Below are 15,100 nucleotides of genomic sequence, written 5' to 3' on the forward strand. Positions count from 1 at the left end.
ACAAGAGGGGACGCCTGAGGGGACCCAAGGACATGACACTGTGGAAGTTCCTGGTTTTCCTCTCTCCTGCCTTCTCTTTCCAGAATCATCAGCTGCCCTTCCACCAGTCCCCACCTCTCTGTTAGTTCTCCCGCAGCAGTGCATCCTCAGTGTCTGCCCTAAAACAAACTGACAAGCCCCTTGACCGAGCTCCGCCATCCTTCTCCCCACCCCCCTTGTCCATGCTGCTTCTCCGTCTGCTCCCTCACCCCCCAGCTGTAGCCATCACTTTGGAAACGACCACATCTCCCAAGGGCCTTCAGCGCCGCTTGTATCTCCCTCCTGCTTGGCTCCAAGAGCCTTTCTCTACTGACTTCTCGGTCTGCTTGGCTTCCCCTGCCACTCTGGACCCTCTGGGTCATTCTTGGGGTCTCGGTCCCACCCTCTTCTCCCCTCCTAGCCCGACCATCCATGTCTAATCCCTCCCTAGCAGGGGCTGGCGGGGGGGGGGGGGCTGTGGGGCAGGACCCACAGCCTAGCTGTGTTTAGTTAGCTACTTACCTTCTCCGTGCCTCAGTTTCCTCACCTGTAAAATGGGGCTAATGGTGGTTTCTACATCTTAGGGTGGTGGAGACATTAACTGAGTATTAAGTGTGAAGCGGTCAGAACGTTCCGGTACATGGTGAGACGGAGCCTCTGAGTACCCACGTCACACAGCCAGGAAATGTCAGGATGGGGACTGGAGCTCTGGTCTTCTGGACCCAAGTCCCGTTCTCTTCCATTTTCCTTGTGACACACTCATCACCCCCATCCTCCCTGAGGGGTTTTGTAGCCAAGAGCAGGCATCCCATCTCCAGTGGTGAAATCTCTGGGGCAGAAAAGGAAATGGGGTAAGACACCCCGAGGATCTGAAGTGACACCCAGGACCTGCGTAGGGGACCCTCTTCCGTTGCTGCTGTGGTCCTGCAGGTTATGGCTCTGCCCTCTTTGGGGTTCCATCCCTTGAGGGAAGTTGGGGAGCAAAGCCTGGGTAGCCGGACGCCTGGGAGCCTGGCGCCACCTGGTGGTCACAGTGCATCCCACTGTCCCCCCTGAGCTCAGGATGAGAGCTCTGAAAAGGCACCTTGGACATCCTGTAGCCATCTCTCGGCAATCAGTTTTTCAGCTGAAGCTGGCCCTTTAACAGCCCTCCCAGCCCCTCTTGTGTAATCCCTCGTCTTCTGCCCTCTTCCCCATGCATTGCTTAAGCCAGCTTCTCACTGAGCATTCATTCGCTCACTGAGCATTCATTCACTCACTCAACAAACACTAACTCCCTATCTTGTGCCTCGCTCTAGGCAGAGCGGAGGACAGTGAGATGAATCCGATGTGTTCCCTGTCCTGGAGCAGCCTGACGGGGAGACACGCACAGACAAACAGTAGGATCAGGGCTGTGATTGGGGGAAGCCCGGGGGTGTTGCTGGGGGTCAGGGAGAAGGGTAGTCTGGGATGGAGGAGGGGATGTGTGAGCTTCATTTTCAAGGATGGATACAACAGCGGCTGGTAGAGGTAGAGGTCCATGGTGATCACAGGAGAGGGTGTGGGGAATGCCAAGGAAGGAACCTGCATTGGAAAAGTAAGGAGGTCCTGATCTGAGAGCCACTGAAGCGTGGTCCATTGTGTTTCCCAACACCACCAAGCAATTAACTCAATTCTGTTTCTGTCTACCTGGAGATAGTGTTGGATCCCACAGGTTAAGGGTCCCTCAGTCCTACAAGTCTCCCCCACACCATACCCCACTTCAGATGCCAATCACGAGTCTAAGTTTCTCACCTGTGCTTCCGACCAACTGACCTGCTGTAAGTGGGAGGTTCTCATGACATCTTCCTCGGGTTCGATTAATTTCCTAGAGCAGCTCTCAGAGCTACGGAAAGTAGTTTCCTCACTAGATTACTGGTTTGATGTAAAAGGATACAGCTCAGCAACAGCCAGATGGAAGAGATGCACAGAGCAAGGTTTGGAGAAAAGGTGTGCAGTTTTTTAAAGTTAAAAAAATTTTTAAAAAGATTTTATTTATTTGTTTGACAGAGAAAGACATAGTGAAAGAGGGAACACAAGCAGTGGGAGAGGGAGAAGCAGGCCTTCCACCGAACAGGGAGTCCGATGCAGATCTCCATCCCGGGACCCTCGGACCATGACCTGAGCTAAAGGCAGATGCTTAACCTTGGGTGTGGAGCTTTTATGCTCTCCAAGCACACCACTCTCCTGAGACCTCCAGGTGTAAACCAATTCGGAAGCTCTTTGAACCCCATCCTCTTGGGTTTTTATGGAGGCTTTATTACATACGCACAACTGATTAAGTCACTGGCCATTGGCTACCGATTCAAAATTCAACGTCCAGCCCCACTCCTACCCCTCCCCCCAGAAGTCAAGGGGTTGGGGCTGAAAGCTTGACCCCTGTAATCACCTGGCAAGTTCCTCTGGCAACCAGCCCCCATCCTTAGTTGCTTCCCCAAAGTCACTTCATGAACATAAACTCAGATGCAGTTGAAAGGGGCTCCTTAGAAATATCAAGACAACTTTATTGCTTCTTATCATTTAGGAAATTCCAAGGGTTTTAGAAGTGCTGTGCCAGAGATGGGAAGAAGACCAAATCCATATTGCTTATTTGGAATCACAGTCTCATAAGTGGTTCGTAGGAAATGATGCACCGGCTGTAAGTGCCAGATGGAAGAGGCAGCAGGGACCAAGGTGAGGGGTGCTGGTGGCTTGATCTGGGAAAGAAGGTGGTGGTAGGTAGTGACCACAGCGCTTGGGAGAAGAGGAAGGAATTGAAAGGTGGGTGAGGGCTGAGCCAGACGGAGGGTCTGAGACTCCCTTTCGGGGGCTGAGAATCTGCATTTTTATATTTAAAATGCAAACTGTAGACAGTATGACTAACTTTATTAATGATCTTAAAAATCATATGTTAATTCACCATAGTAGTTAACTTGATAAGAAAAACCATATGATTATCTCAATAGATGCAGAAAAGGCATCTAATAAAATCAACACAGTTATAATGAAAACTCTCAGCAAATTAGGAATAGAAGGAAACTCTCTCAATCTAATAAAGTGTGTCTACAAAACAACAACAACAACAAAAAACAACCCTATAGCAGATGCCATTAATACTCGTAAAACTCTGAGTGCTTTTTCCTTAAGATCAGGAAAAAGACAAAGATGTCTGCCCTCCATACCTCCAGTCGACATCACACTAGAGGTCGTAGCCAGTGCAATAAAGGAAGAAAAACAAAGGCATTCAGACTGGAAATGAAGGAAAATTGCCTTTAGTCTCAGATGTGATCGTCGATGTAGGAAACTGAGTGAAATTTATAAAATATAATAAAACTAATAAGTGAGTATGGCAATTTTTGTAGGATACAAGGTTAAATTTAGTTCTGTATACTGGTCATAAACAATTGGAAAGTGACATTTTAAAATGCCACATAATGCAGCAAAGAAACACTTAGGGATAACTCTGACATGACCGTGTAGCAATAATACACCCAGAACTACAGAACATTGCTCAGAATGTCAACATTGTTGAAAGAAATTAAATAAGAACTAAATATTAACTGCTGTTAAACAAAGAGTTATAATATTTTCATGAGCTGGAAAATTCAATATTGTTAAGCTGTCAGTCATTTCAAAATTGAGCTATGGACCCAACATAATCTCAATAAAAATTCAATCAGCCTTTTTTGGGGAGGGGAATTGACAAGTTGGATAACCATATGGAAAAACAAAATGAGCCTGGATCCTCACCTCACATCGTATACAAAAATTAACTCATAATGGATCATATACCTAAAAGTAAGAGCTTTCATTCTTGGAAAGACACAGAAATTAAAAGACAAGCCCCAATCTGGGAGAAAATATTTGCAAGACATTTATTTGATAAAGGACTTGAAATGTATAAATAAATGAACAAATTCTTGAAACTCAGAAATAAGACAACCTGCCTTTTTAAATGGGCAAAAGATTTAAAAACACACTTTACCAAAGAGGATATAGAATGACAAATAAAGAAGCAAAAAGATGCTCAATATCATTAGTTGTTAGAGAAAGGCAAGTTTTCTACACTCTATCAGCACAATACAATAAATAGTTAAAATGGAAAAAACTTACCATATCAAGTGTTGGCAAGGGTGTGGAGCAACCGGGAACTCTCCCACAGTGTTAATGGAATATAAAATAGTCCAGCCCGTGTAGAAAACAGTTTGATAGTTTCTCTGAAAGTTGCCATTTACAACCCAGTGATTCTGCTCCAGGCAGATGCCCCAGAGACCTGAAAATTGCTTCCTAGGCATGCCGCCACTGGTACCCTTGCACTGGACTCCTGGATAAATCCCTTTGTTTCTGATTTCCTACACTTGTCTCTGATTTGATTTTGACCTCTTGCACTGACAGGTGCTCACCAAAATCCATAAGCTCCTCTGCTCCCTTGGTGCCATGAGAGATAACTCAATCCCTTGCATCCATTCTTTGCACCATGACTAGTTCTTGCCAATGAAATGTGTCTGGAAGGTGTGTTATTTCCATGGAAGTGACATGCTTTCCCTTTGTGCAACAACTACATGTTCCCATGGAGGACTCTGAGGCTCCAGGGGATGGTGGAACAGCCAGACAGAAGTCTGAGTCCTGAATGATTGTGTGGAGCAGCCTCCCCTCCCCGCAACCCCAGCCCCACTAACCTACACTGGATTCTAAGGTGGTCAAGAGACTAACTCTTCGAGTATTTAACTACTGAGACTCTCTATGTGTGTGTATTTGGTCTAAGAGCTAGTATTTTTTTTTTAAAAGATTTTATTTGCTTATTTGACAGAGAGAGAGAGAACAAGCTTGGGGGAGGAGGCAGAGGGAGAGGAAGAAGCAGGATCCCCACTGAGCAGGGAGCCCAACAGGGGGGCTCAATCCCAGGACCCTGGGATCCTGACCCAAGCTGAAGGCAGATGCTTAACTGACTGAGCCACCCAGGTGCCCTGATAGCTAGCATTGCTTATCCTGATCCACTGCCATTCTCCCTGATGTAAATTCTGAAAGAACTTCCTAATGAGGGATGTTCAGGAGGCAGGTTTTCAGAGCTCTTGCATGTCGGAAAAATGTCTTTATTGAGCCCTCATAGTTGAGTTTGGCTATTGAGGCTCATCTGCTAGTTGCCTATTGGATATCTATTCCCTCACTTATTTCTTGCTCACAGAACCCCTTTCCCAGTATGGGGCAGCAATGTAATTTGGCTAACTACCTGCTTCCTTGGGCTCTTTGGCAGCCAGGATGAGCTATGTGACACACTTCTGGCAACTGAACTATAAGCAGAAGTTTTTTTGGGTTTCCTGGGTAAGCTTTGTTTCCCTGATAAAATCAGGGTAAAAGGGACCATAAGCTTGTGGCACCAACCTTTCTCCTCCTTCTTGAGAGGAAGATGTGATGTCTGGAGCTGTAGCGGCTATCTTGTGACCATGTGTCAATAAACACAAGGTAGAGGTCCGTGGAATCACAGAGATGCTTGACCTGATGTCTCTGATCTATGGAGTAAGCAGGCACTACTTCCTACATGTCTTCTTAGATGAGAAAATGACCTTCTGTTCATTTCAGGTGCGTCAGTCATATTTTCTGTTACATAGACCATTTTTAACTGACCCAGAAGGTATATAATTTTTGGTTCAAAGTAATTTTCCCTTAGAATTTGAATTTCTTTCTCTGCTGTCTTCTGGCCTCTGTTACTGGTCATGTCAGACTGATTGATACTCCTTTCTTTGTGATTTTGTTTTATTTTATTTTACTTTTTAGAAAGACAGACAGAGAGAGGGGTGGGGAGGGGGAGGGAAAAACGGAGTGGGAGAGAATCCCAAATAGGCTCCACACCCGGCTCAGAGCCTGACATGGGGCTCCATCTCACAACCCTGAGACCATGACCTGAGCCGAAATCAAGAGCTGGATGCTCAACCAAGCCACCCAGGCACCCCCATGATTTTGTTTCAAACAGAAAGTTTTAAATTTTTAAAATCCTAATGTTCAGACATTTCTTAGTGTGTATAGGCGCCTTTTAAAAATTGTGGGGGCATCTGCGTGACTCAGTCAATTAAGAGTCTGACTCCTGATCTCAGCTCAGGTCTTAATCTCATCAGGGTCGTGAGTTCAAGCCCCACCTTGGGCTCCATCCTGGTCATGAAACCTACTTTAAAAAAAAAAAAATTCCATCCTTCTCATCCTTCTCATCTGTTGACAAGCTTTTCAATTTGGTAATGCTATATCTGTTTGGCCCTGGAAAATTCTTTTCTATTTGGCCATTTCCTCCCCGTTAGCCTCCTACTTTCTCTTTCTGAAACATGTGATAGCAGATGTTGGACCTGGATAAACCCTTTATACCTCTTGTTTTTTGTTTTCATGTTTTACATCTTTGTGCTATGTCCTAGGATCCACTAGTTCTTTGTTAGTTTTGAAAATTTCAACAATGTTTTTAAACATCCAAGAATTTGTTCTTATATTCTGATGGCTCCTTTCTCAAAATATTTTTTTTTTCTGGTTTTGCTCATGGGGTGTCTCCTAAAATCTCTCTGAGGAGCTTTCAAACCAAACATCCTGGGTTACTCTTATTTTCTTTTGAGTGAGTATTTTATTTTATTTTATTTGAGAGAGAGAAAGAGAGCAAAAGCAGGGGTGAGGGTCAAAGGGAAAAGCAGATTCCCTACAGAACAGAGAGCCCCCGTGGGGTCTAGGGGCTCCATCTCAGGACCCGGAGATCATGACCTGAGCCAAAGGCAGATGCTTAACCAACTGAGCCACCCAGGACCTCCTCTATTACTCTTAGTACTTCTCTTTCAGCTGTAATTTCCCCTTAAACTATCTGGTACTTTTAGGATAAAGACAAAACTCCTCAACATAGCTTACCATGCCCTGTAGAGCATGGCCCCCTAACTACAGCTCCGGAAACATTTCTCTTAAATTTAATAGAATTTTTGGATTGTGACACATAATACATGTAAGGGTCTATAAAACATATGGACAGTCAAAGAATAATAATAAAGTAGACACCCACATAAACAACTGCCAAATCAAGAAAGGGTCGGGGCGCCTGGGTGGCTCAGTGGGTTAAAGCCTCTGCCTTCTGCACAGGTCATGATCCCAGGGTCCTGGGATCGAGCCCCACGTCGGGCTCTCTGCTCAGCAGGGAGCCTGCTTCCTCCTCTCTCTCTGCCTGTCTCTCTGCCTCCTTGTGATCTCTGTCTGTCAAATAAATAAATAAAATCTAAAAAAAAAAAAAAGAAAAAAAGAAAAAAAGAAAGGGTCCATCATCAGGACGATGTGTTCCTCTGGGTTCATACTTTCGGGCTCCCCAAGGGGGAATCATTATTTTGATCTCTGCAATAAGAATTTCCTCATTTCCTGGGCGCTTGGGTGGCTCAGTGGGTTAAAGCCTCTGCCTTCGGCTCAGGTCATGGTCTCAGGGTCCTGGGATCGAGTCCCGCATCCGGCTCTCTGCTCAGCAGGGAGCCTGCTTCCTCCTCTCTCTCTGCCTGCCTCTCTGCCTACTTGTGATCGCTATCTGTCAAATAAATAAATAAAATCTTAAAAAAAAAAAAGAATTTCCTCGTTTCCCATTGGTTTTACCATCAATGCGTGAAGCCCTACACAGAACAGTATTAGTTTTGCCTGGTTTCGAGCTGTATATAAATGGTATCATATGGTTTGCGTTCTTATTTCTTCGATTAAACATTATTTTGGAAGGCCCATCCAAGCCGATGTATATTGCTGCCTTCCTTCAGCCCTGATGCTGAATAAGAACCCAGCGTGTGAATATTCCAGGCTTCACTTGCTCAGCCTGCTGGATTTGGGGGCGGGCGGGTTCCAGTTTCCGGTTTCCACAAACACCGTTGCTATGAACATCTAAAAACAGATTTTGGGGTGCACGTGTACAGGCATGCCTCTGAGGCGTGTCCCTAGGAGACAAACTGCTTCGCTCACAGACTCCAGGCAGGTTTAAATGTAGCCAGGAGTGCCAATCTGATTTCCACTGTGATTCTCGCCAATGGTGTGTGAGCCCACGTGGTTTCTACGCTCCCATCAGGACTGGCCATTATAGGACTTTTCAACTTCTGCTTACTGGGTGGGGGTGAAGTGGTCTGTCTCATTGGGGGCTTGTGTTTGCACTGCCTAGGAGGTTGGGCGACTTCTCATGGTATCCGTCATTCGTGGTTCCTCTTGGTGAAGTGAGGGTTCAAGTCTCTTGCCCTCCTTCTCGACTCCTGTATTTCTGTTCCAATTGGTCTATCCTCCTTCTCGATTCATAGGAAGTCCTCACATACTTTCCTTTGTCAATTAATGAGTATTTTAAATACTTCTTCCTTTTTTAACTGTCTAGATAGTCTTTGGTAGAGTTTATAACATTAACGTGGTCAGAGTATCAGTTGTTTCTGGTGTGACTTGTGTTCTTTGTTTCTCGTGGAAGAAATTATTCCCTACCTCACATGAATAAAGATATTATAAAATGGGGCACCTGGGTGGCTCAGTGGGTTAAAGCCTCTGCCTTTGGCTCAGGTCATGATCCAGGGGTCCTGGGATCGAGCCCTGTGTTGGACTCTCTGTTCAGTGGAGAGCCTGCATCCCCCGCCAACCTGCCTGTCTGCCTACTTGTGATCTCTGTCTGTCAAATAAATGAAATCTTAAAAAAAAAAAAGATATTGTAAAATGTCATCTCTGAAAGTTTCAGAGTTCTGCTTTTCTCATTAAGTGTGAGAGTCATATAGGATACATTTCTGTGATGTAGAAGACCTAACTGCATTTTTTTCTCCTATGAGTAACTAATCATCTCTGTGCCATCTACTGAAAAGCTCATACCCACTGACTAGCCGTCTCCGTCTCTCTCCCTTCTTCCATATCTGTTTGTTATGTCTTGCTATCTGCTGGGGACAATTTCTTCTCCTGTTTTCTCCCTTCTCTTACCTTCTTCTCCTTCAGGGGTACCCTGGCTGGTCTCAGCACTCTGCACTTCCATATAAATGTTACCTACAGCCTATCCAGTTCCAAGAAATTGGATAACTTTGATTAGGATTACTGTGACTCTATAGATCAATTTAGAGAGAACTGACATGGCTCCATTACTGAGTCTTTAAATCCACGAACATGGCTCAACTCTCCATTTTAAAAAAAAGTTTTCATTCCAGTATAGTTAACATACAATGTTAGGGTTATTGTTGGGGGTACTTTATGGTGATTCCACAATTCTATCCCTTACTCAGTGCTCATCGTGATAAGTGCACTTTTCATCCCCTTCACCTATTTCCCCCAGCGCCCCCCCACCTCTCCTCAGGTAACCACCTCTTTGTTTGTTTGTTAAAGATTTTATAATCTCTACACCCAGCATGGGGCTCAAACTCACAACCCTGAGTTCAAGAGTCCCATGCTTCACCGACTGAGCCAGCCAGTTGCCCCGACCTGTTTGTTTTCTATGTTAACCCTCCATTTTTATTTAGTCTTTAATGTCTCTGCATATAAAGTTTTATTCCAGAAGGACCTTGTGTATTTTCATTCGGTTTATTCCCAGGTACTTAAATATTTTTTTTAAAGATTTTATTTATTTATTTGACAGACAGAGATCACCAGTAGACAGAGAGGCAGGCAGAGAGAGAGAGAGGAGGAAGCAGGCTCCCTGCGGAGCAGAGAGCCCGATGCAGGTCTCGATCCCAGAACCCCGAGATCACGACCCGAGCTGAAGGCAGAGGTGTTAACCCACTGAGCCACCCAGGTGCCCCCCCTTAAATATTTTTTAAAAGACTTTATTTATTTGAAAGAGAGAGTGAGTGGGAAGAGGAGCAGAGGGAGAGGGAGAGAGAGAATCTTTTTTTTTATAAGTTTATTTATTTATATTTAAGATTTTATTTATTTATTTGTCATATTTGTCAGAGAGAGAGAGAGAGACACTGAGCAAGCAGGGGGAAGGACAGGCAGAGGGAGAAGCAGGCTCCCTGCTAAGGGAGGACCCTGATGAGGGACTCAATCCCAGGACCCAAGGATCATGACCTAGGCCAAACGCAGACGCTTAACCGACTGAGCCACCCAGGTGTCCCAAGAAAGAGAGTCTCACGCAGACACTGCACTGAGCATGGAACCAGACATGGGTTTTCATGACCCTTAGATCATGACCTGGGCTGAGATTAAGAGTCGGATGCTTAGCCAACTGAGCCACCCAGGCGCCCCAACATATTTTTATTATGCTATAAATGATATCTTATTGTATTTCATCTTTTAAAGAAATATTTTGCTTATTTATTTGACACAGATTGATAGAGAGAGCACAAGCAGGTGAAGCAGCAGGCAGAGGGAGAGGGAGAAGCAGAGAGCCCGACATGGGGCTCCATCCCAAGATCCCGGGATCATGACCTGAGCCGAAGGCAGACAATCAACTGCGCCACCCAGGCACCCCTATATGCTGTTTTTTTTAATCCAACAATTTTGCTAAATTCTTTTATTAATTTGAAAAAATAATCTGAAGAATTTCTTTGATTTTCTACAAAGAATCTGAAAACAAGGACAGTTTTGTTTATTTCTAATCCTATTACTTTTGTTTTCTTTTTGTTGTCTTGCTTTCTAGGACAGCACTGTCCAGGAGAAACCTAATGTGAGTCATATATGCCGGCCACATGCATAACGTGAAATCTTCTAGTAGCCACGTTAAAATAATCAAAAGAAGCAGGTGAAATTAATTTTTATAGTATATTTCATATAACCTTAATTTATAAAATATGTAATCAACATAAAACTATTAATGAAACATTTTATGATGTTAAGAGTTTTTTTTGTATTAAGTCTTTATTTTTTTAAACTTATTTTTATTAACATATAATGTATTATTTGCCCCAGGGGTTGTACTAAGTCTTTAAATCTAGTATGTACTGAATTTTGCTCTTACATCTCAATTGCGACTAGTCACATTTCAAGATCTCATTTGTCACAGGTAACTAGTGGCTACTACTTCGGAAAACACAGGTCTAGGATATCTGGTACAGTGTTTAATGGAAATGGGGATTGTGACCATCCTTGCTTTGCTATCAGTTTCAAGGGGAATGTTTTCAATATTTCCCCATTAACTAGGATATTTGCCATAGGTTTTTTGCAGATACCTTTACCAGGATAAAGAAATTCCGTTGTATTCGTAGTTTGCGACACATTTTAAAACAAACAGACGTTGAACTCTTCCTTCATCTATGAGATGATCATGTCTTTCTCCTTTAACTTTTAAGGTGGAAAATTACATCAACTGATTTTCAAATGTTAAGCCAACCTTGCATTTCTGAACAAGACCTAATTTTCTCACAAGGCAGTATCATTTTGTGATACTGCCAGATTTGGTTTGCCAATGTTTTGTTTAAGATTTTTCCATCTAGGGCGCCTGGGTGGTGCAGTCGTTAAGCATCTGCCTTTGGTTTAGGTCATGATCCTGGGGTCCTAAAACAGAGCCCCACATTGGGCTCCCTGCTCAGCCGGGAGCCTGCTTCTCCCTCTCCTGCGCTTCCTGCTTGTGTTCCCTCTTTTCCCATGTCTCTCTCTTTCAAATAAATTTAAAAAAAAAAAAAAAAAGATTTTTGTGTCTATATTCACGAGAGACATTGGTCTATAGTTTTTTTTGCACTGTACTTGTTACAAAGCATTGGGAAGTATTCCCTCTTTTTCTGGTATGCGGAAAAGTTGGGGTGAGACTGGGATTATTTCTTCTTTAAAGAACTCATAGGTGGGGGCGCCTGGGTGGCTCAGTGGGTTAAAGCCTCTGCCTTTGGCTCGGGTCATGGTCTCGGGGTCCTGGGATCGAGCCCCGCATCAGGATCTCTACTTAGCAGGGAACCTGCTCCCCCCACCCTCTCTGCCTGTCTCTCTGCAGATCTCTGTGATCTCTGTCTGTCAAATAAATAAATAAAATCTTAAAAAAAAAAAAAAAAGAACTCAAAGGTGAAATTTTCTTTGTGGGAACATTACTGGTGATTGATTGAATTCTTCTAATGGTTATGGGGAGGTCTGATGCTCGGTTGGCACCACGGGACATCAGGGGGGCATCGAGTTGCTAGAATATCAAGATGTTTCATACCAGCTTGTACAAAGCCACCACTCCCAACCCCCCAAGTGGTTGCGTCAGATTTCCCAGACCTTCTGATGACACACAGATTAAAGCATTAATGCCTGACATGGCCAGAGGTCTCTCGGACTCTGCTCAGTGCTAAGGTCGACCCCTGCTATGAACCCTCAATATTCTGTTGTTAGATTCATTGCTACTACGACAACGGATGCTCATTCAGGTTTTCTCTTCAGTCAGTTTTGGTAAGTTATGTTTTTTCTAGGAATTTTCCCAGTTCATTAAGATTTTTAAGCCATTGTCATAAAATTACTCATAATTACCTTTTATCTTTTCTTTCTCTCAATATTTGCAGACTCTCTGGCTTTTTGTTCCTGACACTGGTTAATTGTGCCTTCTCTCTTTTTTTCTTGATAAATTTCACCAGAGGTTGTCTGTATGATTTGTGTTTTCACAGAAATAATTTTTGGTTTTGCTGATCCTTTTCATTGCCTTCTGCTCTTATTTCCCTCTGTCTTTCCTTCTGTTTCCTTTGTTTTACTTTATTGCTCTTTTTCCAGCTTCTTGAGATCGGCACTTACTACTTTCAGCATTTTTGCTTTTCTAATATAAGCATTAAAAGCCATAAATTCCCTTTAAGTCATGCTTTAGCTGTGTCCCGCAATTAAAAAAAAAGATTTTAATTTTTTTAAAGATTTTATTTATTTATTTGACACAGAGAGAGAGAGATCACAAGTAGGCAGAGAGGCAGAGGGTGGAGGAAGCAGGCTCCCTGCTGAGCAGAGATCCCAATGTGGGGCTCTATCCCAGGATCCTGAGCTCATAGCCTGAGCCAAAGACAGAGGCTTTAACCCACTGAGCCACCCAGGCACCCCAAGATTTTATTTTTTTATTTTATTTTTTTTAAAGATTTTATTTATTTATTTGACAGAGAGAAATCACAAGTAGGCAGAGAGAGAGAGGGAAGCAGGCTCCCTGCTGAGCAGAGAGCCCGATGCGGGACTCGATCCCAGGACTCTGAGATCATGATCTGAGCCGAAGGCAGCGGCTTAACCCACTGAGCCACCCAGGCGCCCGCAAGATTTTATTTTTAAGTCATCTTCACACCCAGTGTGGGGCTTGAACTCATGACTCCAAGATCAAGAGTCGCAGGCTCTTCCAACCCAGCCAGCTAGGCATCCCTGCAGTTTTTAATATGTGATGTTTCCATCCTCATTCAGTTACAGTATAAAAGTATTTATAATTTCCCTAAGATTTCTTCTTCCATCGGTTATTTAGAAAAATACTTCTGAATTTCCAAACACATGAGGCTTTTGAAGTTATCTTTTTGTTATCAGCTTCTGGCTTGTGTTGTGGTCAGAGGATATACTCTCTGATTTCAAACTGTACAAATTTCTTGAGATTTGCTCTTTGTAAATAGCCCATATGTAATTCTAGAGTTGTCACTGCTGTGTTCTATGAAAGTCCAATAGTCAAATTTCTTAGACTCTTAGTGAATATATTTCTGTTTCTTCTTCCAGTTACAAAGGGGTATGTTTTTAGGTCTCCCACTAGAATCGTGGATTTGTCTATTTTCTGTGTAGCTCTCTTCATGTTTCCTATATTTTAAGATTATAAAATTTGCACACAAATTTGAAATGGTTCTATCTTTCTGGTGAATTGGATCCTTTTCATTATGAAGCGACTTCCTTTATCTCTAGCGAGGGTTTTCATAGAAGTAATTTTTCTTTTTGCTGATCCTTTTCATTGCATTCTGTTCTTATTCCACGCTGAAATAATAATCCCCCCTCTCCCCAGTATTAAAGGAGCTAGAAGAGCCTTCTTTTTGTTAGCCTTGGCATAATGTAGTTTCCTGTGCATTTACTTTCATTCTTTCAGTACCCTTACGTTTTGGGGATGTCTCTGGTGGATGTCTCTTCTAAATTGCATGGAGTTGCATTTTTATCCAGTCTGATAGTCTCTGCATTTTAATTACAACATTTAGCCCACTTGCATGTATGACTCCTAGCACATTTGAATCTGTATCTATCATCTCTTTGATATTTATTCTGATATTTATTCTTCTCTCTGCTCTTGCTGATTTTAGGATTGATTGGGTGTATCTCATTCTATTTTCCTCCTCTAATAATTCGGATAAATGTTATATGCTGCATTTCCATTCTTTTAGTTTATCCTGGTAACCACAACTTACATTAACTTGGCCAAGTCTAAGTGTATCTCCCCTTGCCTCCTGATAAACATAAGGATCTTAGAACCCTTTAACTCCGCTCATCCAAGTTATATGCTATTGTTCTTGGGCATTTTAATTCTGCTTTTATCCAGGAGACATTGTTATTGTTTTATATCGTCAATGTTCATTGTTCTTTATTCCCTATTGCATCAGACCTCTGTCTGTGATCATCTTCCTCCTGTCTGAAGTTCTTCCGCTGGAATTTCCTTTAGGGAGGGTCTGATAGTGGCAAAGGCTTAGTCTTAGCATTTGTATATGTTATTATTTCTCCCCCTCCTGGACAGATATTTTCACTGGGCACATACTTTTTGAAAGAAATTTGCACTGGGTACGTAATTCTAAGATGATGGTTATTTTCTCCCTGGACATTAGATAAATCATTCCAGTGCCTTCTGGCTCGCTTCCGTTGCTTCTGATAAAAAGTGGAGCGTAAATCTATCATTTCTTTTTTCTGTGCTCCAGACAGAGGCGTTTGGACTTTACTCTGAGGGGAATGAGGAGCTACGGGAGGTGTTTAAGCACGAGGGTGACCCGGTCAGATCTGCATTGGAGAAAGCGCTCTCTGGTACCCTGTGGACGCGGCTCTGAGGGGCGGCAGCTCAGTGAGGAGGCTGTCGCTGCAGTCCCCGCGGAAAGGACGAGGGGTGTGCAGGGAAGCAGGGCAGGGAGGCAGGACTTGGGATCCATGCAGGTAGGCGGTGGGAGCGCGAGGGGCGCGGTGCCGGGCGGGCAGGAATGGTGGCGCCGGAGCGAAAACAGAAGGGGGATGGCGTGGGTGAGGCAGAGTCCGTCGAGGACCTCAAGAT

The sequence above is a fragment of the Neovison vison genome, chromosome 12 (genome assembly GCF_020171115.1).
Source record: "Neovison vison isolate M4711 chromosome 12, ASM_NN_V1, whole genome shotgun sequence".
Classification (NCBI taxonomy): Eukaryota; Metazoa; Chordata; class Mammalia; order Carnivora; family Mustelidae; genus Neogale; species Neogale vison.